Below are 26,562 nucleotides of genomic sequence, written 5' to 3' on the forward strand. Positions count from 1 at the left end.
GTTTACATTAGCCTATCTCGAGAAAAGTTCGGATACAGAAAATAGAAGAGGTACACAATTTCTCAGTGCTTCCTATAACTGTCTGCAAAATTAGAAACTATCAAGACAATCCACGATACATGTCACTGTTGTCCCGATCGGTCCAAACTACATAGTACAATTTCTGCATTTTCGTGTGGGTGGTGGAGATTCATACGCAAAATCCTAGACGGTTGATGCAGAGAAGCGAGAAGACAGAGAAATTCCCGGAAAATGGATTCTAGGAGGGATCATACCATGAAATGTGCCTCATCATAGACTCCGATTCTGGGAACTCATAGTATAGAATTTGTAAGATGATCTACGACGTCTTCTCGGTGCGCCTTTCTCAGCTATATATATATCACATGGAGAGTTCTGGTTTCTGTTCAACATACAAGTCAATGTCAAATGTCCATGAACCTAACTGCTCAGAAGCATTTGGCAAAAGAAAAGGAAATTGCTCGGAAGCAAAGTTTTGTGCGGTAAACAATGTCTTTGCTTTAGGGAATCAGAAAGCTTCTAGTTCTAGGAAACAAGCGATGTCAAATGCTCAGTTCACTAAAGCCTCTATTTCCAATTCCTGCGATTTGGCAATTACTCGAGATTAGGCCCGTCAAACACGTGGGTCAGTTCGAAAATGATCCGATCTAAATTGATCCATTTAATCTGTTTGACCTATTTTTATGAAATACAAATCTAGTGACCTACACTCAATTCATATCCAATCCGATCTATATTCCTAAAACACTATCATATTAACCCAATCTTGTAAACTTATGCCCAAATTGAGGTGAGAACGTGGAGCGAGCGAGCAAGATACAGTCATAGAGGTGGCTTGGGTTTAAGTAAATTGTGAATCCATTTAACATTCATATTATTTTGAGCTTTACTATTATAAACTCATTTATGGCTCATTTACTGAATATAATTAATTCATGTAATAACTCAATCCGTCAAATAAGGATTAAAAAATAGGTTTATAATCCATTTTGACAGTTCTACTCGAGATAATGCATCCAAAAATGACCTTTTCATCACGTTATGTCGATCCTGAAGAGACGGTAATTGATGTTCTAAAGCGATAACGTGATAGGACATCTTGAGATGCTTTATATCACGACTGATAAAAGCTCTCCATCCTGAACAATGCAGAGGTCACATTTGAAAGAAGGCCAAGAACACTACTGTAACATCATTTTCCAGGCGAATAATAAAATACTAAATTTTTGGCCCAAACAAACAACAAGAGGACCAGACATATAGGTAATGTTACCCTTCTGTGTTTTTTTTTTTAAATTCCAATCTAGCCTCAATAATATATATACTGATAATCCTGTTTTAAACCCATGTCGTATTCTGTCTCAGAATTTTGACTGGAAATTCGCGGAAGAGGCCGAGAGACGCCGGTTGAGGGATGCACGATGCCAGGCTCCAGATGTGGCTCTGCTCACCTTATTTAGGTGTATGTTTTCCTTTTCTGCGGATCTAGCTCGCCGACGATCGCACGATGCCAGCCAAGGTTCGTGCGACATCGAACTTTAAATCTAGCTCGCCTTGGTGACATCTCTATTTTCCTTTTTTTTCCATAACTAGCTAAGCCTACAGTCGCATGCCAAGCTCCAAATGTAGCTCCAGATCTAGCTTGCCTTGCCGAGGTCTTTGTTTTTGTTGTTCCTAGATTTAGCTTGCTGACGGTCCCATGGCCAAGGTCTTGCGAGATGCCTGCCGAGGGTCGCACAACTCCAGGCTTTAGATGTAGCTCCAGATCTAGCTTGCGTTGCCGAGGTCACTATGTTCCTTTTATCCAGATCTAGCTCACCGAACATTGCGGGATGCTGGCCGATGTCTCAAGCGATGTCCGTTAACAGCAAGTCTCCTTTGGTAGCTCCAGATAACGCTCAAAGCCAAGGTCTTCTTTTTTTTTTTTCTCCTTTTTACTTCATTTTAAAGTTGCTTTGGCGAAAATGTATCAAAAGCAAATCATCCAAACACTAGTTGCTTTGAGCAAACACACTTTGAGCCAAAGAAGTTAGGGAAATGGAAAATCATATCCTGAAAGCTTTCCCAAACGCACCTGATGTTCGAATCAGCTACTCAGAAAGTTTCTAGGCATAATGAGAGAAAGACTATATTAAAATATGCAAGCAAGCAGATCATAGCTACAAAATAATGGATCACCCGTTGTGACTTAACGTTCCATGCGATAATCGATGATTTAGTGATTTACGTACCAGCGAGCGATGATGACCATGATAGCAGTGATTTACTCATGAGCCGCACCGGTTGTCATAGCTCTTCTAGGGGGAGAAAAATTTTCATGGAACATGACTTTGATTACACTTTTGATACATTGAAAAAGGGGAAAAAGATACTACAAATGTTACAACTTTCGTATAGTGCTCACTTTGATATCAAAACTTTTTTTTTTATCACTTAAGTGCCACCTTAAAAAAAAAATGATCACTTGATTGACAACTTTGATTTGGACCTCCGAAAATCCGATTTGCCAAATTTTTATCATTTTTTTTATCCGACATAGGCCGTCGGCACTCTGACTCAGCCTACATAGCATAAGCAACGTCGCTAAACATGTTTTCCCCAATTTAAAACCCTAATTTGTGGAACAGAGAACCCAAATTACTGTGCTTAGGGTTTGGGCCAGAACCGGACGGTGATGGCTGGCCGCTAGATCTAGATGGCAGTAGCTGGCCATGGACTGCGGCTCCTCCACATAGGTACCTCCGTCCACAACGGTGCCCTCGTCCACGGAAGCTTCGACAATGCTTGGGATGAAACGAGACGTGAGCAGTGTTGAGACTAGAAAGAAAATGATGATTAAGAAGAGAGGTTTGGGAAGAGAGAAGGAACAGAGAGTATGGTGGCAAGCGAGCTGAGCCCGAGAGAGACTGTGTGGAGACAAAGCCACCGTTGCCCGACACTCTAGGAGGAGAAAGTTATTAGTTGCAATGGCATTTACGATAAAGTAGTAGGAGCGTCTGAAATCGAGACCAGAAGAAGAGGACGACAACGAAAAAGAGAGCAAATTAACGTCTTTAGTGACCCCTCGTAGTCTATCATGCGGTGGCAAGCGAAAATTACTCGTACAGATTTGCCCAAGCTTCAAAGTTTCGAGCCATGGCCACGGACAACGATGGCCCCAGATTTGGAATTCGGACGAGCCAAGTTTTGAGGCATCGGTCATGGACAACAAGGACGATGGAGGAGCGGCTCGACTTAGGACCCGCGACGGTGTCGGCTTGGATGCAGCGCTGGCGAGTCCGTCGCTGTAACGGGGCTTCGGCGGGAGGAGGAGTGAAGGTTGGTGATAATGGCCGCAAATGGAAGAGAAGAGAGAGCAAAGTTGATAGAAGAAAGAGAGACCATCAATTCCACGTTGGATATTATTTTTTTAGAAAAAGCCACGTTGGAATGAACATTTTATTAAAATAGTCACGTAATTTATAAAAAAAAATTCCACATAGACATTAATATCTAATTATAAATGACACGTATGACTTTTGGCCGGAATTTGTTGCTGGAGGCACTTAAGTGATCGTTTTTCCGATTGAGCATTTAAATGATTCGGCGAAAAGTTTTGACATTAAAGTGAGGATCGTACGAAAGTTTTTGCACTTTTAATATCTTTTTCTCCTGTAAAAGTAACATAGTACTGGTCATCTACAATTGTTGTGTTAACTGCCAAATATTACAACTCCAATGCTTCACTTCGTGCTACATTTATCTTAAACTAATATTCGGATCACAAAAAATCTTAGACTAATACATTCATAATACATGTATCCCAAACTAATTTAGTCTCGCAAAAAATCCTAAACCAGTACATCTAATGATAAATTTACCCTTTGTCAGCTTTCATTCAAAATCCATTTTAATTTCTAACGTGCAAACACATGTGCCATACAACTTCAGATGATCGGTGTATGACATGGATTCGACGTGGAAATTCAATATAAATGGGTCTCCTAAACCACATCGTTTGGAGTCAAATCCAAAGAAAATGAACTGAAATTGTAAAATCTGCTTAGGTGTACTAACTTTGCTCGAAGAGCTCCCTCACATTTCCAAAATCTACTAATATCGTTTATATCGCCCCAATTTAGCACTAATATTTTGGTAGATATGTTGCAGATGTACTAGTTTGGAAATTTTTGTGACATAAAGATTAATTTCAGAAAAATATGGCACGGGCGTACCAATTTGAAATTTTTGTGGTATTAACCCTCAAAAGAATTTATTGTTTTCAGGTTATCTTGCTAAGACCGACATCAACAAAGAAGCATCACAAGAAAGATCAGACGACGTTTGCATTATCACCTATTGAGCAAAAGATGGAGCAACTTCCCTTTCAGCTCCCTCTTCACCCTCCTTAGCGTCCTTCACGGCCAACTTAACGAGAACCAGCAGCAAGGGATAGCACACCATCATAAGCGACCAGTTGACGATAAGCTCCGACAGGAACGGGACTTTGCGCGTGTCGATTTGCCAAGCAACCGCCGCTCCCGCACTCTGCACTCCTTTGTAGAACCCAGTGTACCTGCAGAATATTGAAGACCAGATATCAGTTTCAGTTTTAGACCTATAATTGGTGTTAATCAAGAAGAATCCAAATTTCCTAGGCCGACATGCCAAAATAGAATCTCTTGCTCAATAGTGGAGAAACTTATACACTAGCTGTTAAGACTTTCAGAATCATCAGCTAAGCATCCAGTGAACCAAAAAACCAAGGTCCGGAACATTGCGACCATCAATCAATCCATAGCTGAGACACAACACGAACGGCCTGGCATAATCGGAGCCGGAGTCCTCAAAGTCCAACTTCTCAGGCAGGTCGTGGCGAGAGTACTTCAGCTGATTAGCAAGGCCACACCCCCACCACACCCGCGCCCCCCCCCCCCCCCCCACCCAAACCGCAGTCCCAAGCAAAGCAACAATCCCAATCCCGACGTAACCCCTCATCTTCCGACTCAAAAAGCTGAAGTCCAAGACATAACCGATTCCAATCGACCCCAATACCTGGGCCACCCAGTATAACACTTTGGTCAGCTCTCTAGTCCGCAAATTGAACAAGACCCCGTTCACATTATTAAACTGCTAGCTGCAAAAGAACACTACAAAAAAACATCTTTTTTCCAACGAAATTTCCAACGAAAAATTGGGAAAAATTCGTTGGAAAACGAATTTCCAACGAATTTTCCAACGAAAAAAAATTTGTCGGTAATTCTTCGTCGCAAATTTTTCCAACGAAAAATTTCAATTTTCGTTGGAAATTTGCAACGAAATTTTTTTCGTTGGAAAATTCGTTGGAAAATTCGTGGCTAAATTCGTTGGAAACATTACAAAAAAACAACTTTTTTCCAACGAAAAATTTGGAAATCCAACGAAATTTTTTTTTGGTCGAAAAATCGTGGCAAAATTAGTTTCGTCGTGACAAAAATCGTGCGGGCGAGGGCCAGCCTTGCCGCCGGCGAGGGCCAGCCTCGTCGCCGACGAGCCCAAGGTCGCCCAGGTCTGGGCGAGCTCGAGCTCGCCTAGATCTGGGCGACCTCGAGCTCGCCGGCCATGGCGAGCTCGGCCCTCGCCATGACCGGCGAGGGCTAGCCTCGTCGCCGGTGAGCTCAAGGTCGCCCAGATCTGGGCGACCTCGAGCTTGCCGGCCATGGCGAGCGTTCTGGGCGAGCTCAAGGTCGTCCAGATTTGGCCGAGTTCTGGGCGACCTCGAGCTCGCCGGCCATGGCGAGCTCGGCCCTCGCCATGGCCGACGAGCTCGAGGTCGCCCAGAACTCGCCCAGATCTGGGCGAGCTCGAGCTCGCCCGCCATGGTGAGGGCCTGGCTCACGGCGGTCGCACTCGGCCTCGCCGCCGCGAACGCGACGGACACCACCCCCTTCATCGGCCGGATGCTCGGCGGCGGCGGGGGGAGCTTGGGCCCGGCGGTGGAGCAGTGCCTCAGCGAGTGCGCCGACCAGTACGCGGACGCGATGGAGCAGGTGGAGGCGTTGATCGCGGAGAGAGAGAGAGAGAGAGAGAGAGAGAGAGAGAGAGAGAGAGAGAGAATGTGGAAATTGAGAATCGTTGCTGGAATAATGAGCGCGAAAATGTTGAATAAGGAAGGAGAATTTCCCACGAATTTTGCAACGAAAATTGTACACACTAAAATAATTGCCTGGAAAATTGAAATTCGTGGGAAAATTCGTTGGAAATTTCCAACGAATTTTCCCATGAATTTAAAAAATGCCGAACAATACCGGGTTTTTTTGAATTCGTCGCAAAATTCGTTGGAAATTTCCAAAGAAAAATTTTTCGTCGCTAATTTCCAACGAATTTTGCGACGAAAAATTTTTCGTCGTTAATTTCCGACGAATTTTACTTTTCGTTGGAAAATTTGTCGCAAATTTGCGATGAAAATTTTTTCGTCACAAATTTTCATGGCAAAAATTCAGTTTTTTTGTAGTGGAAGTTGCCAGCCCTAGTGGCCGGGGCAATCAAGACCATCTTCCAGATGAGGAACAGCTTGAGAATCTCGGTCGCCTCAGTCAAAACGCTAGAGTACTCCACCTTAGTGCAACTAGTCCCGTCGTCGCGAATCACCTTGTTTGACGGCAAGATAGCAAGGGAAAGAAGTGCGCCAACAGTCATAAAACACGTGAATCCAATATTGGTTGCATCATTCACAGAACCAGCCTCACTCCTGTTGAAATTCAAGATAAACGGGGTCAACCCACCAATGACGCCCCCCATACTGTAAATACTCCAGAACAGGGAGATGTAAGTGCCCTTTCGGTCGTGCGGAGGGTACGAGGTCATGATGGCGCCTTGGCCGGCCCACAGGAACCCGCGTCGATGCCAAGGATTGCGCCGGCAATGATGACCAAGGTCTGTTGGTGGTAGTGGTTGTAGTACCAGAAAGAGCCTGCATAGAGAGCATTAGTGCTGCAACCGAAGGCAAGAGTCAAGCGAGGGCCAAGGACGTTATAGACTCCGCCGCCCCGGATGCCGAAGATGGCAAAGGTGGCGTAGAGGGCGGTGTTCACGTTGCTAGAAATTAAACCAAATTTGTTTGTATTTATTTCTTTTTTGAATCTATTCGTATTTTCATATTTTGATTTTTTGTGTTTTTAGGTGAAATAATTGTTTTTTCAGATATATAGTGAGATATTAAGAGATATGGTTAGATATTAAGAGATAAAATGAGATATTGTGAGATATTCTTTCTAGTTATATTTTAGGAAATATAAGGGTCACGTAACTTTTCTTTAAATAGGGGAGTCTTGTAATTTTTTTTATGAGAGTGAAATCTGAGTGAAATATATTGAGTCAGAAAATTCTATCTATCATCTTCTTTTCTTTGTGCGAGTTGCGATTATTTCTCCTTCATAAATTTCTTCCATCAAATCAAGTTGTTGCCGCGTCTCTGACGCTCAACAAATTGGTATCAGAGCTTACAGTTCGTGATCATGGCCTCAACGAACAATCAGCTTCTTCTTTAATACCCTCGTCTTACCAAAGAAAATTATGGTAACTGGACTGTTAGAATGAAAGCTCTACTCGGCGCCTACGGTGTGTGAGAACTTGTTAACACTGGCTATGATGAGCCAGAGGATGAAGCCACGTTGAACCAAAACCAGAGGAATGCCTTGGAGAAGGTTCGAACGAAAGATCAATATGCCCTGTCGATCATCTATCAAGTGTTAGATGATTCCATGTGCGAAAAAGTTTCGAACGCCACCACCGCTAAAGAGGCATGAGGGATTCTTCAAAACACACATCAAGGAGTTCAGAAAGTTCAGAAGATTCGCCTTCAAACCTTGAGAGGCGAATTCGAGGTAATTTATATAAAAGAATCTGAATCGATTGCTGATTATTTCACGAGAATTTTGGCAATTGTTAATCAGATGAAAAGAAATGGAGAAGACGTTTCCAATGTTCGTGTTGTTGAGAAAATACTTCGGTCCTTAGACAAGAAGTATGATCATATTGCGGTTGCAATTGAAGAATCCAAAGACTTGGATGTCATGACGGTCGATGAACTTATGGGTTCATTACAAGCCCATGAAGAAAGGTTTAGAAAGAAAAAGATTGAACTGGTGGAGGAAGTTCTCCAAACGCAATTGACCATTCAAGATGAGAAAAAGCAAAGAAGAGATCCCGTACAAAATCGCGGGACAAATCAAGATCGTGATCGAGGTCGTGGCCGCGGTCACTTTCTAGGAAGAGGTCATGGACGAAGTAGAGGAGATCCTGCTCGAAGTGATGGAGGATACCAGTACCAAAGAGGCATTCATGGAAGAGGAAAGAACTCGATAAGCTAATGGTATGATAAATCTAAAATCCGATGTTATCATTGCAATAAACTTGGCCATTATGCTTCTAACTGCTAGAACAAAGAAAGTAGCAGAGCAGACGAAAAGGCGAACTTGGTGAATGATGCTGATCAAGTTCTCTTATTGGCATTCAAAGAATATGAAGAAGGTCAAAGCGATACGTGGTATTTGGATACCGGCACAAGCAATCACATGTACGGGAGAAAGGAGATGTTTGCCGAGTTAGATGAGATAATTAAAGGGACTGTCTCATTCGGTGATAACTCTAAAATTCTTGTTGAAGGAAAATGTACAATTTTGATTCGCTTAAAGAATGGTGCACGTCAGTTTATTACCAATGTTTATTATGTTCCAAAAATATCAAGCAATATCTTGAGTTTGGGACAACTTCTGGAGAAAGGTTATACTGTTCATATGAGAGATCATAATCTTATGTTGAGAGATCGAAATAATAAACTGATTACAAATGTGAAGATATCGAAGAACAGGATGTTTATTCTTAATATAAAGAGTGAGATGTCTCGATGTCTAAAGGCGTGCGTAGATGATCCTTCATGGTTGTGGCATTTGAGGTTCGGCCATCTCAATTTTGGCGGACTCAATTTGCTTTCTCGCAAGAAGATGGTTTATGGCTTACCACATATTGATTATCCCGATCAATTATGTGAAGGGTGTGTTATCGGCAAGCATTCCAGAACTAGCTTTCCGAATGAGGCGACTTATCGAGCGAAGAAGCCGCTTGAGTTGATTCATTCTGATTTGTGTGGCCCGATCAATCCTCACTCATATGGTAATCATCGATATTTTGTTACTTTTATTAATGATTTTACTCAGAAAACTTGGGTGTATTTTTTGAAAGAAAAGACAGAAGTGTTTGATACTTTCAAACAATTCAAGAACCTGGCTGAAAAGGAAAGCGGCTATTTTATCAAGGCTTTGAGGACTGATCGTGGTGGAGAATTCACCTCAGCCATATTCAACAAATTCTGTGAAAATCATGGCATTCGGCATTTCTTGACGGCCCCGTATTCTCCTCAACAAAACGGTGTGGCTGAACGGAAAAATAGAACCATTCTTGATATGGTTCGAAGCATGTTGAAGAGCAAAAATTTGTCCAAGGAACTTTGGGCTAATGCTGTTTCGCGTGCCGTCTATCTTCAAAATAGATGTCCCACATATGGACTTGAAGGCGTAACTCCACAAGAGGCATGGACTAGGAGAACACCAAGTGTTTCGCACTTGAGAATTTTCGGGAGCATTGCCTATGCTCATGTCCCGGACCAAAAAAGATCGAAATTTGAAAACAAGAGCAAAAAGCTCATCTTTATCGGGTATGACTCATCATCCAAAGCCTATCGATTATTTGACCCTAATACTTTGAAAGTGTATGTAAGTAGAGATGTCAAGTTCGATGAAGATGGAATGTGGGAAGAAAATCTAAAAGAAGAAGCGAATGTTCGTGGTGATTCCAATCAAACGGAGTTGAAGGATCAACCTTCACCTTCTTCTCCAACATCTTCTTCAAGTTCATCAACACCATCCTCTTCAAATAGTGTCGATGAACCGCTAGTGCTAAGATCGAGAAGATTGTCTGAAATTTACGAAGCTACCGAAGAGCTTCGTCTTATATGTCTTCTTGTAGATTATGAACCACTTGCTTATGATGATGCGGCTAAAGAAGAAAAGTGGAAAAAAGCCATGAACGAAGAAATTGAAGCCATCGAGAAAAATCAAACATGGGAGCTTGTTGATCTTCCGAAGGACAAGAAATCGATTGGTGTTAAATGGGTGTACAAGACCAAGAAGAATGAGAAAGGTGAAGTGACAAGGTACAAAGCTAGATTAGTCGCGAAGGGGTACAAGCAAAAGCCGGAATCGACTATGATGAAGTTTTTGCCCCTATCATCTGCATGGAAACGATTAGATTGATTATTTCCATTGCTGCTCAAAATAATTGGCGGATTTATCAAATGGATGTCAAATAAGCATTCTTGAATGGCATCCTTGAAGAAGAAATTTATGTCGAACAACCCAAGGGGTTTGTTGTGAAAGGTCATGAAGACAAAGTGCTAAGGTTGAAGAAAGCTCTATATGGGCTTAAACAAGTATCGAGAGCATGGAATTCCAGAATTGATGCATATTTCAAGGCGAATGAATTCTCTCAATGTCCATACGAGCATGCACTCTATTTGAAGCAAGAAAAAGGTGATATTCTGCTCGCCTGTTTATATGTTGATGATGTTGTTTTTACAGGAAATAATACGGCGATGATTGATGCTTTTAAGGCATCGATGGTGAAAGAATTTGAGATGACCGATAATGGTCTCATGAATTATTTCCTTGGTATCGAAGTGAAGCAAAGTGCCGATGGGATTTTTATTTCCCAAAAACGATATGCAAAAAATATCCTTGAAAAATTCAACATGAAGAACTATATGACGGTCAATACACCAATGGAGTGCGGAACCAAGCTTTCGAAGTTTGATGATGGTGCCGATGTTGATTCGACATATTATAGAAGCTTGATTGGGAGTTTGAGATACTTGACATGCACGGGATCGGATATTATGTATAGTGTTGGAATTGTGAGTCGATACATGGAGAAGCCGAAATCATCTCATCTTAAAGCTGCAAAGAGAATACTTCGGTACATCAAAGGTACTATTTCTCATGGCTTACACTATTATTGCTCTGAATCTTTCAAACTTAGAGCTTATTCGGATAGTGATTATGGTGGAGATATCGACGATCGAAAAAGCACCACGGGATTTGTATTTTTCTTGTGCGACACTGCTTTCACGTGGTCATTGTTGACACCTAAATTTCGATCGACCTTTTAATGATAATTTGCATAGAAAATTAGGGATTAAATTTTAACCCCTAAACAAAAATATTAAAATTGCGTAGCATATAGTTTAAGTTCATATAGGTTAGTTGCATTCCGCATCGGACCGGCGGTGGCGAGAAAGCTGAAAATTCATCGCGTAAATCGAGCTCGAGCACTCGGCTCACTCAAGGGATTGGGGGCCAAAATTCACAAGTCTAAAAAGCTTTGGTTATTTTAATTTGAGCTTAAATCAGCCCGAATTAATTTAGCCCATTTGGAATTAAAATAAAATTAAATTATAAAGCCTAAGTCTAAGCCCATTAGGACTAGGAAGCCCGGTTAATTAATCTAGGGTTGCGATATAAATATGTCGTTATGCGTCATAATCAGAGGGGGGCTCTCATAATTTTCGGAGAACACAATTTCGGAGAGCAGGGGAGGCCACACATTGAAACACACGGCCATTATTCAAAAGACGAGAAAGAAGTGGTTAGGGAGGAGACAATGCAACAATTATACATGAAAAGAGAGAGGGAGCTTCCTTCCACGTAGGTGCACCATCGAGCTGCTGTCTCACCATACACACGTTCTGCAAAGTCAAAGCAATTCTCCACGGTGAATCCGGCATCAACGAACTCTCTTCCACGCCGGTTCTTCATCTTAGAGACCCGCACAGCCTCGTTGCTTCATCCTGCGAAACAGCTACACCACAAGTCTCTATCCGACAACGACTGCGACGAGGCTGTCGAGATGAGAAGCTGCTGATTTGAGCCTTCCCTGCACCAACCAGCCGAGTCCCTGCAGACCAGCAACATCAAGTTTCCCGGCGGGTGATTAACAAGTAATTGGCGGTCCCCGCTGCTTCCGGACCACTTCCGAAGTATCCAGTCCTCACACCAACATTGGCGACGCTCCCTGCGGCGAGTCCCGAGACCTCATCATCCAAACTTTTCTACGTGTTTAACGCTCGCGTACGCGGAGAAGGTGTGATTCGTGAGTGAAGTGGTGAAAGAATTCTGGAGTGGTGCACTTGGATCATTTACAAGCAAGAGGAACACGAGTGGTAAAAAATTGTGTAGAGATTATGTGTAAGAGCGTTCAGTGAGTGCAGGTGCAGTCCTTGGGATTGAAAGTTTTTTCTGGCGTCCATCGTGGTCCAAGATCGACAATCATTGCCGTGAATCCTCTTCGAGCACGAGTGTCCAATAGTTGCTGCGAGTCCTCCACCGCTGCCCTCGATTGACCGGAGCACCACCGCGTGCACCGCCGCTACTGCTGCTGGTCCGCCACAGTCGGCCGTCTCGTGATCCGTAAACCCGATCCGGCATCAAGCTCGAATTTGGAAGTTATCCGTAAATTAGGTAAGAAACTTTATCCGATATCCTTTCAAATATTTAAATTCCTAATTTGAGTGATTTTGTTGTCTTTGGTTGGTTAGTAGATATATTTGAATGATGCATGGCATATTCGCAAGATTCCACAAAAATACACTAAGTTAGGAAATTCCTAACTCAACAACGTGTCGGGACGACTATCCGATCTCAACCATGAAATACGATACTCGGTGGCACGAAAAATCTTTATCCTGTCCATAACTATTTGGATACGATAGTAGATTTTATTTTGTTCCCAAATTCAAACGAATAGCCTTCCATCAATATCCCTAACCACATGGATATGATCGCCGGTTTATATCGTTTCCCTAATTCAAAGATAACAAAACAAATCTTGCGGATCGCTTGGATTGGTTTTGATCGTGGTGGTTATCTGTCTGTTTGATTTATTTCCTTTAAAAAGAAAATTCCAAAAAAAGATTAGTTAGGATTTGAATTGATCTTATTAAAAGATAATGATGCATGTTTAGGATAGGTTTAGAATAACTTTCTTTGAATAAGTCGATAGGATGACTTTTTAATTTAAATTAGGAATTAGAGTAATTTATTTCCTAGTTTAATTTAGATATTATCCTAATCTCGATAGTTCATTTTAGGGTAATTCTTGATTTCGAATTTTCATAAAAATACCAAAAAGAAGTCACTTTAGGATAGATTAAATTATCCTTTTTTAAAATAGATTGCATGTTAATTTAGGCATTTTTTTTAATTCCGAAATTCATTCAAAAATAAATCATTTGGCTGTCATTAGAATTAGGTCACGTCGTCGCATGTCATATAGTTCGCATGCTACTAGTTTAATTTAGATATTATCCTAATCTCGATAGTTCATTTTAGGGTAATTCTTGATTTCGAATTTTCATAAAAATACCAAAAAGAAGTCACTTTAGGATAGATTAAATTATCCTTTTTTAGAATAGATTGCATGTTAATTTAGGCATTTTTTTTAATTCCGAAATTCATTCAAAAATAAATCATTTGTCTGTCATTAGAATTAGGTCACGTCGTCGCATGTCATATAGTTCGCATGCTAGGTTGCATTAATCGCATGTCATTTTTTGCACGTCATTGCATATAGGTTAGTTTGCATTTTAACAAAGCGCAAACCCTAATGAACACCTTGAGTACCTTGCTTTGTTAATTAAAAATCATATTAGGATTGTCTGTGTGATTTTCTACTAACAATGCAGATGCTTGCGTGGCTTTAAGGTATGTTATCCCGCTATTTATTTACTGCTTTCTTGGGTGTTAAATTGGTGGTTTGCGCACCCGCATGAACATATCACATGTTAGTGATTAGGTAATAAAATGGATCCAGACTGCCTGCATAAATATTTTTGAAAAGTAAAGGTACCGAAAGGGCGTTAGACTAGATCTAACGTAACCAAGTCCCTGAGCTTAGAATATCTGGTTCGTAGGAATAAAACATATCTCCCTATGTTTTATTTAGGTTTCTAATCGACCTACCACAAATAGATTAGTGGCGACTCCAAGCATGAAAACTTTTGCATGTTAAAAACTTAAACCCTAAGTTGCGAATTGGTAGGGCTTGGGAGGGACCGAGTTAAGCTTAGTCTTAATAATCCATTAGCCTAAGAAAATTTAGGTCGCGACAGCTTGGCGACTCCGCTGGGGAATTGAGTTAAAACTCTTAGTGGACTTAAGCCAGTTTTTCTTTTCAAAAAATATTTTTGTTTGGTAGCGAGGATCCCAGGTATGTCCCTAACATTTTAGGTGTTAAATGTTTTTGCAGAATTGGAGGTATAAGGGGAGGCGTGATTGTTAACCCTTGTTTTGCAGGGAGGTGTTTGAATGTATGGTTTATCTTATGCACGAAGCGCTATATGATATAACTTGCTGTGCATATCTTGCATTTACACTACACCGCACACACTACCCGCTGCCGAACCTGGGCGGCACAGGTTTAGGATGGTACTGAGACAGCGGACACCCCAACCACACCTGTCTGGTATGGGTCGCCCTCCTTGGTCCCGAAAGTTGTTTCACGGTGTCATTGAGTTCCCACCACGGTTGCACCCTTTGCAACCCAGGTCGGCTCCTTGACTAAGCCGGAGTCAGGGGAACCTCGGCCTAACCACTACCATGACTGGTTTAGCCCGGTAATCCTCGCGCCTCCACTTTGCAAGCCAGAGTCTAGATAGAAATCGAACCTCACATTTCATGCGCATGTCTATGTGGTTGCCATGGTCCTACTAGGTGAACTAAGTCTTCTGAACCTTTATCTTGCATTTTACTTATTTTCTCGTATTTTTTTTGGTCGGTCCATGACAGGTCTAGGTAGGTTTTAATTTAAAAGTAATAATCATTGAGTCCTTTTTTTTAAGAAAGCTTTTTTAGAGAATTTATTTTCAATTTATGTCTTCATTTTCCTGGATGTGTCATAGGTAATTATTTCCCTAAGAAGTTTGCCGTTGTTTTTTCTTCTTACAAAAAAAAAGAAGAAGAAAAATGGCGTAAAAAAAAAAAGAGCTTTAGAGAATTCGTTTTCAGTTTCTAGGGAGTCTCAATTTTAGTTTTTCCTAGTTTTATGATTAGGAATTTTTGTGCTTCTATTTCCTAGGTTGCGTCTACGGTGTTGTTTTTATTTTTTTGCCTAGATCACTTTTCCATAAAGTCTTGTTCATATACGAGTATTTTTATGAATAAACGAAGAATGAAAAAGACTAGAAAGCGACCCACCCATGGGTAGCTCAGTTAGTTAGGGCGTACTTGGGATTGTGTGGTTAGACGCACTGGTCCCAAGTTCGATTCCCCAGCTGAGCACTTGTGATTTAAGTGGGGGGCCATGGCGGTGGGTTGCTGTGCTAGTCTCCCCCGAGGAATAGTCGAGGTGCGCGCAAGCTGGCCCGGACACCTCGGTTACCAAAAAAAAAAAAAGACTAGAAAATGTGTCATGGACCAACCTTGTCTTGACCATGTGCTTATTTGGTTCATTTCTCTTGAATCAGGTGACTACGGATCATCCACAGTTATCGATCCATCGCTCGAGCCTCACCAAGGGGCAACCTTGCCAAGTTCCTTCATTGTTGCTCCTTCGCCACCGTGAGCTCACCGCCCAACACAAACCGCAGCTCCATCCACCACTTGCCATTCTCCCGGCGACTGTGGCCTCTCTGCATAAACGCCGTCCTTGTCTTTGTTTCTCAGAGCCCCATACGTCGGCCAGCCGCCAAGCCGAAATGCCCCTAGCTGTGAGCCACCACCGCGAGGAAGTTGATTCTCAAGCTAAGTGATTACAAATCGTCGACCACCGGCCGTTCCCGCCTGGCCATGAGAGAAAGTGCTCAGAGTGAAGTGCCGAATCGCCTCGCTAATATCGAGAAGGACCTGAAGCAAGCCTCTGTCATTCTCCAACAACTCTCGAGGCAAACGGCGCATCTGTCGGACTGCTTGAAACAACTCACCATGACCCGTCCCTTTCCTCAAGGGCCAAGGGTGATGATTCAAACGAAGCCCTTCAGCACCGACTCGAATGATAAAGCAGTCGTACCTGGCAGTACTATTGAGTCTCCTGATCCTAGGGAGTTGAGCACCTTGCGTCCAAAGTTCGTAAAGCATGAACAAGGTAATCGGGATCCACTCGTTCCAACATCGCGCCCCCAGCAAAGCAAAGCACGACTACTCCCTGGATGTCAAGATAGCCCACCGAGCACCCATTCTCTAATCGACGATAAGGTGCTAGAAGTCAATTCACTCCTCTCCCCGGGTCTCTATCCCAAGTATTGACGATCCTCCGGGAAAAGGGCTTGCTTTCCATTGAGCCGAAGCGGCCTAATCCTGAGCGGTTCTCCAACTACGACCCATCCAAAAAGTGTGACTATCACCTGGGAGAAGTCGGTCACTCCACTGATGACTGCTATGTTCTAAAGCACAAGGTTCAGGACCTCTTAGATACTGGGGCATTCACATTCCGTGCTTCGTGGCTCTGCCAAGGCCGAGACGATCTTCTCATAGTTCCAAACATCCGGACCACACCCCCGAGTCCTGCAAGAACGATACATGAAGAGAAGGAGGTGATCGACACCCTGGGGCAACCGAGCGGAAAGTTCGACTACTACGTGAAATACTCGGCTTCCCCGAGCTTCTATATTGACCCGCGTGATATTGTCCCCGATGGATGGGGAGGTATGGATGATCCAACACCTCCAGTGACAGAAGATCCTGATGATGAGATAGAGGGAATCACTGCCCTGTTCAATAACATACTCATTGGAGCTATCAAGGAAGGACCGTTGGAGGGAATGGGCACTGGGCCACAAGAGTAAAACCTTTAGTTTTTCGCACACTCCCCTGCGTGGGAATTTTTTACTACTTTTGAGGACTTGCCACGTCTCGGGAGCTGCTTTTTAGGATTTTTCATTTCTAGAACTCGATTGGTGCAATTTCCATTCAATAAATGTAATTCATTTGGTGATAATCAATGAAATTACAAGTTGTTTTCATTTTTTAGGGCATGTTGAGGTACATCAAACCAACTCGGTGATGATATCCAACCGATAAAAAAAAATATAGTCCAAGGAGAATTCTGAGGCCTGGGCTTCTTCATGCTTCCTCGTGTTAAAACTTTTTTGAAAAGAATTTCGAAAAAAGTCAAAAAAAAATCAAAAAAGAAATAAAAAATACACCGTTTAGCCCTGTTTGTCCTTCTAAATCCCCTACTTTATGTTTCAGGGGCAATCTTGTGACACGTGAGGGTATGGGAACGGTCCAATCTAATGAATTATGTGCAGCCGAGCTTGATCCCAATGACACCGATGAACTCGACGATTCCTCAGATATTCAGCGCGATCTAGAGCGTCATGAAAGGCCCAAAGTCCTCACATCAGACCAAACTGTCACCGTTAACCTGAGTGATTCCGGAGAAACCAGAGAAGTGAAGAGAGGGGCAAATCCCCCTGAGAGTGAGACGAAACGCCCGATCCAGTTGCCGCATGAGTAGGTAAGTCTTTCAACCAAAAAGTGCGTCAAAGACACTTCGAGGTAAATGATCTAGTCCTAAGGAAGGTACTGCCAATCTTTCCTGTTCCTAGGGGTAAATTTGCCCCAAACTACATCGGCCCATATGTGGTCAAAAAGGTGCTTCCTGGAGGTGCTCTGATTCTCGCAGAAGTGGATGGTCGTGAGTTTTCTACTCCTGTTAATTCTGATGCTGTGAGGATGTATTATCCCTGATAGGATCTAACATTTTTGCGGCAAAAGTTTTCAAATGTCTGGTTTATACTCTGAGTCACAAACATTTCACTTATGAATAAATGCTTTCAATCAATTTAAAGATGGAATGTGTACATTTACTTTAAATTCTACTTGATCATTTTGTCAGTCTGCATCATTGATTTCAAAAGGGGGAATCTATTTGGACAATCCGATAACTCATGTGGAATGAATTAAATGTGTTGAATGAGGTGCATAGGGATGAAGAAAGGCAAAACACACCCCATATACGGTTTCATACACTAATCTCCAGTGAGTTGAGTGAAGAAAAATTCCATGTCGGTAAGGTAAAGGGTTATCTCGCAAAAGGTACGGCAACCGAAGTGATGAAAGGCGGTTCATTTCTCTATCCCAAACACCAGAAGTTATCCATTGTTTCGCCACTTTGAGCCTAAACACTTGGAGAAATTCTTTCAAATTACCCATGTCAAGAACCACCCCACATCGGGGCAAACTGGAGGTAAGTCATCGTTATAAGGTGAAAAATGAATAGAGATTGTCCTGCTTTCACTTGCATCAATCTTCAAGTGTTGCTTTTTCAGATGAATTCACGCGAAGTTCAAGTGCCTTAGGATGACGAAAAGCATTTCTTTCTCTATCCTATACACACTTTATCCTTTGCTAAGCCCAATTGAGCCTGCAAATTCGTTTCTTAAACCCAGTTGGTGATCATCCCCCACACTGGGGTAAGGTAAAAGCCATCACTGTCTAAGCAGCATATCCGGAGTGTCGATAGAAGACAGAAATCCTTGAAAGTCCAAATGGCGAGTCATTCAGTCAGAGTATGGTTGGCCAATGTTTACATTGTAAACAACGTATGTCAAGTGTCACAAAAAACAAGGGCAAGAAAAAGCAGTGTGCCTGGTAAAAGCAAGGCCGATGCCCAATGAAAAAATAGGTGTGTCAAAATCATCTCCAGTGGGATAGTCATAGTCCTACAAATTTATAAAAGTGGTGAATTCAAGCCCAATGAAGCATTTATTGAAATGACAATGCCTGAGGATGAAGAAGAAGACTGGTGACAATGCTGAGATGATCACCAACTCTCACCCTATTTATACACATTTTTTAGCCTTATGATCCATTCATTTCTTAACCCATGAGCCTAGCCTACGTTACGTCCCTTGCAAAGTCTCTTCAGATTATGGCACTTGAACTAACGTAGAGTTTCAGATGTTTATAAGCTTAGCTCGAAGAAGTGCGAGCAAGTCCATTTCTATCTCATTTTGCAGGGTTCTTGACTTGTAAATCCGTATACAATTGCGGAGTATTGTTCTTTCAATAACCTTGACTCAAAGAGTCCCCTTTTGCTAAGCCATTGACCAAGCCCACGTTACGGTCCTAACAAAGACCTCTCAGATTGGTAAGGTCGTACCGCTTGCGAGAATACTCGGACCCTTGTCCACATGATGAAGGTGAGATGGAGTGATTCTCATAAATTAGCCGCTTTTTGATGAAAGTGAGTGAAAGCCCTTTAGACCGGAAGTCCCTCATTTGACATTTTCAAGACACCCACTTGTGAGTTCGGATTGTCTTATCATGATTTTCCCCAGTGAAATTTAGTAATGCTGATTTGAAAAAACCGTCATGCATGAAAACCAGTTGAATTTATAGTGTATGAGTATATGTGTTCTTGATTGTCCATGAATGCATATTACATGTTGCCTAAAATCGTGTCCAACAGGAGACACGCCCTCAAGAGTCGGAGATATCACCAGGTAAGTATATCTCTATCCCTTGGATGGCTGTGACTATCCAGGTATCCCTAACCTGTTTGAGTAATTGTCAGGTCCCATATTTGATCATTTTGTTGCGATCTCTAGATGCCTCTGACGATATCTAGGCATCTATTGATCAAGCCTTTTCAAGTACCTCTGATGATATCCAGGTACTTTGTCAAGGAACCCCTGAACATTCGGGCTAGCCCCTGGTTCAGCCAATCGTTAGGTACCTGCGACGATATCCATATATTTATCAATCAAGTCCTTTCAAATATCTTAGATGATAACTAGATATTTTGTTAGGCACACTTTTCACACAATCTCGGGAAGATTCTCCCGTGTCGCACCTATGACAATAACTAGGTGCAGCGGCTAAATCTTTACGAGTACCTATGAGGAAGGTATAGGTATTTCATAAAGGTCGGAATATTCTCACAATTTTGGGAAGATTCTCCCGTGTCGCACCTCCGACGATAACTAGGTGCAGCGGCCAAATCTTTACGAGTACCTATGAGGAAGGTATAGGTATTTCGTAAAGGTTGAAATATTCTCCTAATCTCGGAAAGTTCACCCGTGTCGCACCTACGACGATAACTAGGTGCAGCGGCCAAATCTTTACAAGTGCCTATGGCGATGTATAGGTATCTCGTAAAGGTCGGAATATTCTCCCAATCTCATAAGATTCCCCTGTGACACACCTATGAGGAAGGTATAGGCGCAGCGGCCAAATCTTTACAAGTGCCTATGGCGATGTATAGGCATCTCGTAAAAGTCGGAATGTTCTCCCAATCCCAGATGTTCCCCTGCGGCTCACCTATGAGGAAGGTATAGGTGAAGCGGCCAAATCTTTACGAATACCTATGGCGATGTATAGGTATCTCGTAAAGATCGGAATATCCTCCTGATCTCGAAAAGTTCCCCCGTGTCGCACCTACGATGATAATTAGGTGCAGCGGCCAAATCTTTACGAATACCTATGGCGATGTATAGGTAGTTTGTAAAGGTCGGAACATTTTCCATTTTGCTAAATTTTTCTCTCGAGAACCCCAGATGATAACTGGATACGTCGAGCTTTCTTCGCTTGTCTTGACTGAATTGCAGGTCACCGGAGTTCATCAGCCTTCATCAGGCAATACCTTTGGGATAGAGTCCAAACATTTGCCAAACAATCTCAAGAATCATGGCAATGCCTCAAATTACTTCACCACTCAAGTTAGGTGAGTAACTCCAGGTATGTTTTCTATTTTACGCCAGCATCCATCATGACATATTACATTCCAAAAACGGGATTAATACTCCCACCAAAAATAACATTCATTGCATTTTCATGGTCAAAATTTAGGCATCATTTAGTCTTTGAATGCAACCTCTTCGAGCTCACCTTCAAAGAGGGGCGGCTGTTGATACCTAAATTTCGATCGACCTTTTAATGATAATTTGCATAGAAAATTAGGGATTAAATTTTAACCCCTAAACAAAAATATTAAAATTGCGTAGCATATAGTTTAAGTTAATATAGGTTAGTTGCATTTCGCATCGGACCAGCGGTGGCGAGAAAGCTGAAAATTCATCGCGTAAATCGAGCTCGAGCACTCGGTTCACACAAGGGATTGGGGGCCAAAATTCACAAGTCTAAAAGGCTTTGGTTGTTTTAATTTGAGCTTAAATCAGCCCGAATTAATTTAGCCCATTTGGAATTAAAATAAAATTAAATTATAAAGCCTAAGTCTAAGCCCATTAGGACTAGGAAGCCCGGTTAATTAATCTAGGGTTGCGATATAAATATGTCGTTATGCGTCATAATCAGAGGGGGGGCTCTCATAATTTTCGGAGAACACAATTTCGGAGAGCAGGGGAGGCCACACATTGAAACACACGGCCATTATTCAAAAGACGAGAAAGAAGTGGTTAGGGAGGAGACAATGCAACAATTATACATGAAAAGAGAGAGGGAGCTTCCTTCCACGTAGGTGCACCATCGAGCTGCTGTCTCACCATACACACGTTCTGCAAAGTCAAAGCAATTCTCCACGGTGAATCCGGCATCAACGAACTCTCTTCCACGCCGGTTCTTCATCTTAGAGACCCGCACAGCCTCGTTGCTTCATCCTGCGAAACAGCTACACCACAAGTCTCTATCCGACAACGACTGCGACGAGGCTGTCGAGATGAGAAGCTGCTGATTTGAGCCTTCCCTGCACCAACCAGCCGAGTCCCTGCAGACCAGCAACATCAAGTTTCCCGGCGGGTGATTAACAAGTAATTGGCGGTCCCCGCTGCTTCCAGACCACTTCCGAAGTATCCAGTCCTCACACCAACATTGGCGACGCTCCCTGCGGCGAGTCCCGAGACCTCATCATCCAAACTTTTCTACGTGTTTAACGCTCGCGTACGCGGAGAAGGTGTGATTCGTGAGTGAAGTGGTGAAAGAATTCTGGAGTGGTGCACTTGGATCATTTACAAGCAAGAGGAACACGAGTGGTAAAAAATTGTGTAGAGATTATGTGTAAGAGCGTTCGGTGAGTGCAGGTGCGATCCTTGGGATTGAAAGTTTTTAGGCGTCCATCGTGGTCCAAGATCGACAATCATTGCCGTGAATCCTCTTCGAGCACGAGTGTCCAATAGTTGCTGCGAGTCCTCCACCGCCGCCTCGATTGACCGGGAGCACCACCGCGTGCACCGCCGCTACTGCTGCCGGTCCGCCACAGTCGGCCGTCTCGTGATCCGTAAACCCGATCCGGCATCAAGCTCGAATTTGGAAGTTATCCGTAAATTAGGTAAGAAACTTTATTTGATATCGTTTCAAATATTTAAATTCCTAATTTGAGTGATTTTGTTGTCTTTGGTTGGTTAGTAGATATATTTGAATGATGCATGGCATATTCGCAAGATTCCAAAAAAATACACTAAGTTAGGAATTTCCTAACTTAACAACGTGTCGGGACGACTATCCGATCTCAACCATGAGATACGATACTCGGTGGCACGCAAAATCTTTATCCTGTCCATAACTATTTGGATACGATAGTAGATTTTATTTTGTTCCCAAATTCAAACGAATAGCCTTCCATCAATATCCATAACCACATGGATATGATCGCCGGTTTATATCGTTTCCCTAATTCAAAGATAATAAAACTGTAAGGACCCGGGGTCTACACTGTGTAATATTGTCCGCTTTGGGCCCACTGACCCTCACGGCTTTAAAACTCGTTGTCTTGGGCAGAGGCGCTCTCTGGCCCTTCCTCTCCCAAGCCCAATATTGTCTTCTTTGGGGCGCTCTCTGGCCCTTCCCCTCAAGGCTTTGTTCTCAGCACGCAGCGGAAGCTCGTGTGAAACGCGTTACACAGAATAGAGAACCCAAGCCTTATAAACTAGCTCAGGACTCCCCCCCCTAAGCGATGTGGGACAAGAGACATGCCCCCCTTACCATCCTAGAAGCCTGCCAGGAGCCGCTCCTTGTCCAAGCCCTCTGGCCCCGGCGACCACTCCCCGCCCTCGTCGGACCGGGTCGTTACATTCTCCGCTCCTTCGAGCACAGCGTCCTCGCTGTGGCCCCACACGCGGTCGGGAGTCGGCTCTGATACCATTTGTAACAACCCGGGGTCTACACTGTGTAATATTGTCCGCTTTGGGCCCACTGACCCTCACGGTTTTAAAACGCGTTGTATTGGGCAGAGGCGCTCTCTGGCCCTTCCTCCCCCAAGCCCAATATTGTCCTCTTTGGGGCGCTCTCTGGCCCTTCCCCTCAAGGCTTTGTTCTCAGCACGCAGCGGAAGCTCGTGTGAAACGCGTTACACAGAATAGAGAACCCAAGCCTTATAAACTAGCTCAGGACTCCCCCCTAAGCGATGTGGGACAAGAGACATGCCCCCCCTCGCCATCCTAGAAGCCTACCAGGAGCCGCTCCTTGTCCAGGCCCTCTGGCCCCGGCGACCACTCCCCGCCTTCGTCGAACCGGGTCGTTACAAAAACAAATCTTGCGGATCGCTTGGATTGGTTTTGATCGTGGTGGTTATCTGTCTGTTTGATTTATTTCCTTTAAAAAGAAAATTCCAAAAAAAGATTAGTTAAGATTTGAATTGATCTTATTAGAAGATAATGATGCATGTTTAGGATAGGTTTAGAATAACTTTCTTTGAATAAGTTGATAGGATGACTTTTTAATTTAAATTAGGAATTAGAGTAATTTATTTCCTAGTTTAATTTAGATATTATCCTAATCTCGATGATTCATTTTAGGGTAATTCTTGATTTCAAATTTTCATAAAAATATCAAAAAGAAGTCACTTTAGGATAGATTAAATTATCCTTTTTTAGAATAGATTGCATGTTAATTTAGGCATTTTTTTTAATTCCGAAATTCATTCAAAAATAAATCATTTGTCCGTCATTAGAATTAGGTCACGTCGTCGCATGTCATATAGTTCGCATGCTAGGTTGCATTAATCGCATGTCATTTTTTGCACGTCATTGCATATAGGTTGGTTTGCATTTTAATAAAGCGCAAACCCTAATGAACACCTTGAGTACCTTGCTTTGTTAATTAGAAATCATATTAGGATTGTCTATGTGATTTTCTACCAACAATGCAGATGCTTGTGTGGCTTTAAGGTATGTTATCCCGCTATTATTTACTGCTTTCTTGGGTGTTAAATTGGTGATTTGCGCACCCGCATGAACATCTCACATGTTAGTGATTAGGTAATAAAATGGATCCAGACTATCTGCATAAATATTTTTGAAAAGAAAAGGTACCGAAAGGGCGTTAGACTAGATCTAGCGTAACCAAGTCCCCGAGTTTAGAATATCTGGTTCGTAGAAATAAAACATATCTCCCTATGTTTTATTTAGGTTTCTAATCGACCTACCACAAATAGATTAGTGGCGACTCCAAGCATGAAAACTTTTGCATGTTAAAAACTTAAATCCTAAGTTGCGAATTGGTAGGGCTTGGGAGGGCCCGAGTTAAGCTTAGTCTTAATAATCCATTAGCCTAAGAAAATTTAGGTCGCGACAGTCATCAAAGAAGCAACCAAGTGTTACTCTGTCGACATGTGAAGCTGAATATGTAGCTGCATCTTCATGTATTTGTCATGCAATATGGTTGAGAAGACTACTCAAAGATATTCTTATGGAGCAGAAGAAAGCAACGGAGATTTTTGTTGATAATGTTTCTGCTATTGCTTTGGCGAAAAATCCAGTTTTTCATTAACGAAATAAACATATCGATGTTCGATATCACTTCATCCGAGAACAGGTTAAAGAGAATGAAGTTGAAGTATTGCATGTGAAGACCGGAGATCAAGTAGCAGATATTTTTACTAAACCTCTCAAGATCGATACTTTTCGAAAGTTCAAGAGCCTGCTTGGAATGATCGATGGAAGAGAATTTGGTTTAAGGGGGAGTGTTAGAAATTAAACCAAATTTGTTAGTACTTCTTTCTTTTTTGAGTCTATTCGTATTTCCATATTTTGATTTTTTGTGTTTTTAGGTGAAATAATTGTTTTTTTAGATATATGGTGAGATATTAAGAGATATGGTTAGATATTAAGAGATAAGATGAGATATTGTGAGATATTCTTTCTAGTTATATTTTAGGAAAGATAAGGGTCACGTAACTTTTCTTTAAATAGAGGAGTCTTGTAATTTTTTTTATGAGAGTGAAATATATTGAATCAGAAAATTCTATCTATCATCTTCTTTTCTTTGTGCTAGTTGCGATTGTTTCACCTTCATAAATTTCTTCCATCAAATCAAGTTATTGCCGCATCTCTGATGCTCAACACACGTTATTCGCCGCCGTGGGGTCCACCTGGCCGCCGCCGCCCATGCCGGAGAGGGCGTTGTACATGCCGGGGCAGCAGAAGCAGACCAGCCCGATGAGGCCAACTTGGACGAGGGGGGAGTTGTACCTGAAGAGGGACTTCTTCGGTGGCGTGGCCGATTCTTGATCAAGATTGCCCTCGAGACCCATGTCACACATTTCGAAAAAAGATCTGTTTTCGATGGAGGGTGTGAGAAATGAGGGACTTTGGGGAGATGGGGTTCCAGGAAAGACGAGATTGAGTGAGAAAAATTTCCAGGTTTTGAGGGGTGAAAGGAGAGAAGTGGGAACGAGCGACAGAACATGAGTCTGAATCTGAGTCTTGAGTCAAGCTAAAATTGCAAATGGCAGCAGGTTTTCCGGAGCTTATTAGTATATTAGCGAAAGGATTCCCGTTGGATTGGAGGAAGAATCCATGCATGGGGCGGACCTGTGCCCTTGGTTCAGGATTTTTGTACTCATTAGAGCAGGCAAACTTTGACCCCCAAAAAAAAAAAAAGAGTAGGCAAACGAATCTGCTGGCAATCTAGTACAAAGAAAAGGTCTGGGTGACAGGTTGATGACGAGGTCATTTAGACGTCACTCCGAAATCGTAATGCCTCGAGTTCGAATTTAACTCGACCTCCATCTTTTGGTTGCAGTGAGTTATCCGAGTCTTACTCCTAACACGAGTGAGGCAATTTTATAATGGGATAAGGACATAAATAATTCTTAAATTTTGGCTTAATTTATGATGTGATCTCTAAATTTTTAATTTGTTTAATGTAATATATGAACTGATGTTTAATATAGTCCATAAACTTTTAATTAGTTCAATATAATCCCTGAACTTTTATTACATGTTCAATATAGTTCCTGAATTTGAATTAATGGAAGAACTACATTAAACATTTTTATATAGTTTAAGAATTAAATTGAACGTGTATCAAAAATTCATGGATCATATTGCACATTGGACCAAAGTTCATGGACTGTTTGTATCATTTTCCCCTTTATGTAAGTACAAATCAAGTTAATTTGATATCCTAACAACAAAGCATAGTAAGAAAATCTTGAATGTTCTTCAACACCAATTGTTTCACGAAAAATGAATGATTTGGAAAGCATTTTACAAAAATCGATCGTTGACAGAAATGAATGAACGAAAAATATTTTTATCGTCTGTACAAATATTTAGATACAAGTTGTTGTCGGTAA

At 42.2% G+C, this 26,562-nt stretch overlaps 1 pseudogene; it reads right to left on the bottom strand.

The window, feature by feature from the left end:
- Positions 1 to 4,049: 4,049 nt before the first annotated feature.
- Positions 4,050 to 25,657, bottom strand: LOC130139198 (UNC93-like protein 1; annotated as a pseudogene).
- Between the last annotated feature and the right edge of the window lie 905 nt (positions 25,658 to 26,562).

This window comes from Syzygium oleosum, unplaced genomic scaffold (assembly GCF_021117445.2).
Source record: "Syzygium oleosum isolate NSW1041296 unplaced genomic scaffold, Sole_v2.1 Sole_v2.10, whole genome shotgun sequence".
Classification (NCBI taxonomy): Eukaryota; Viridiplantae; Streptophyta; class Magnoliopsida; order Myrtales; family Myrtaceae; genus Syzygium; species Syzygium oleosum.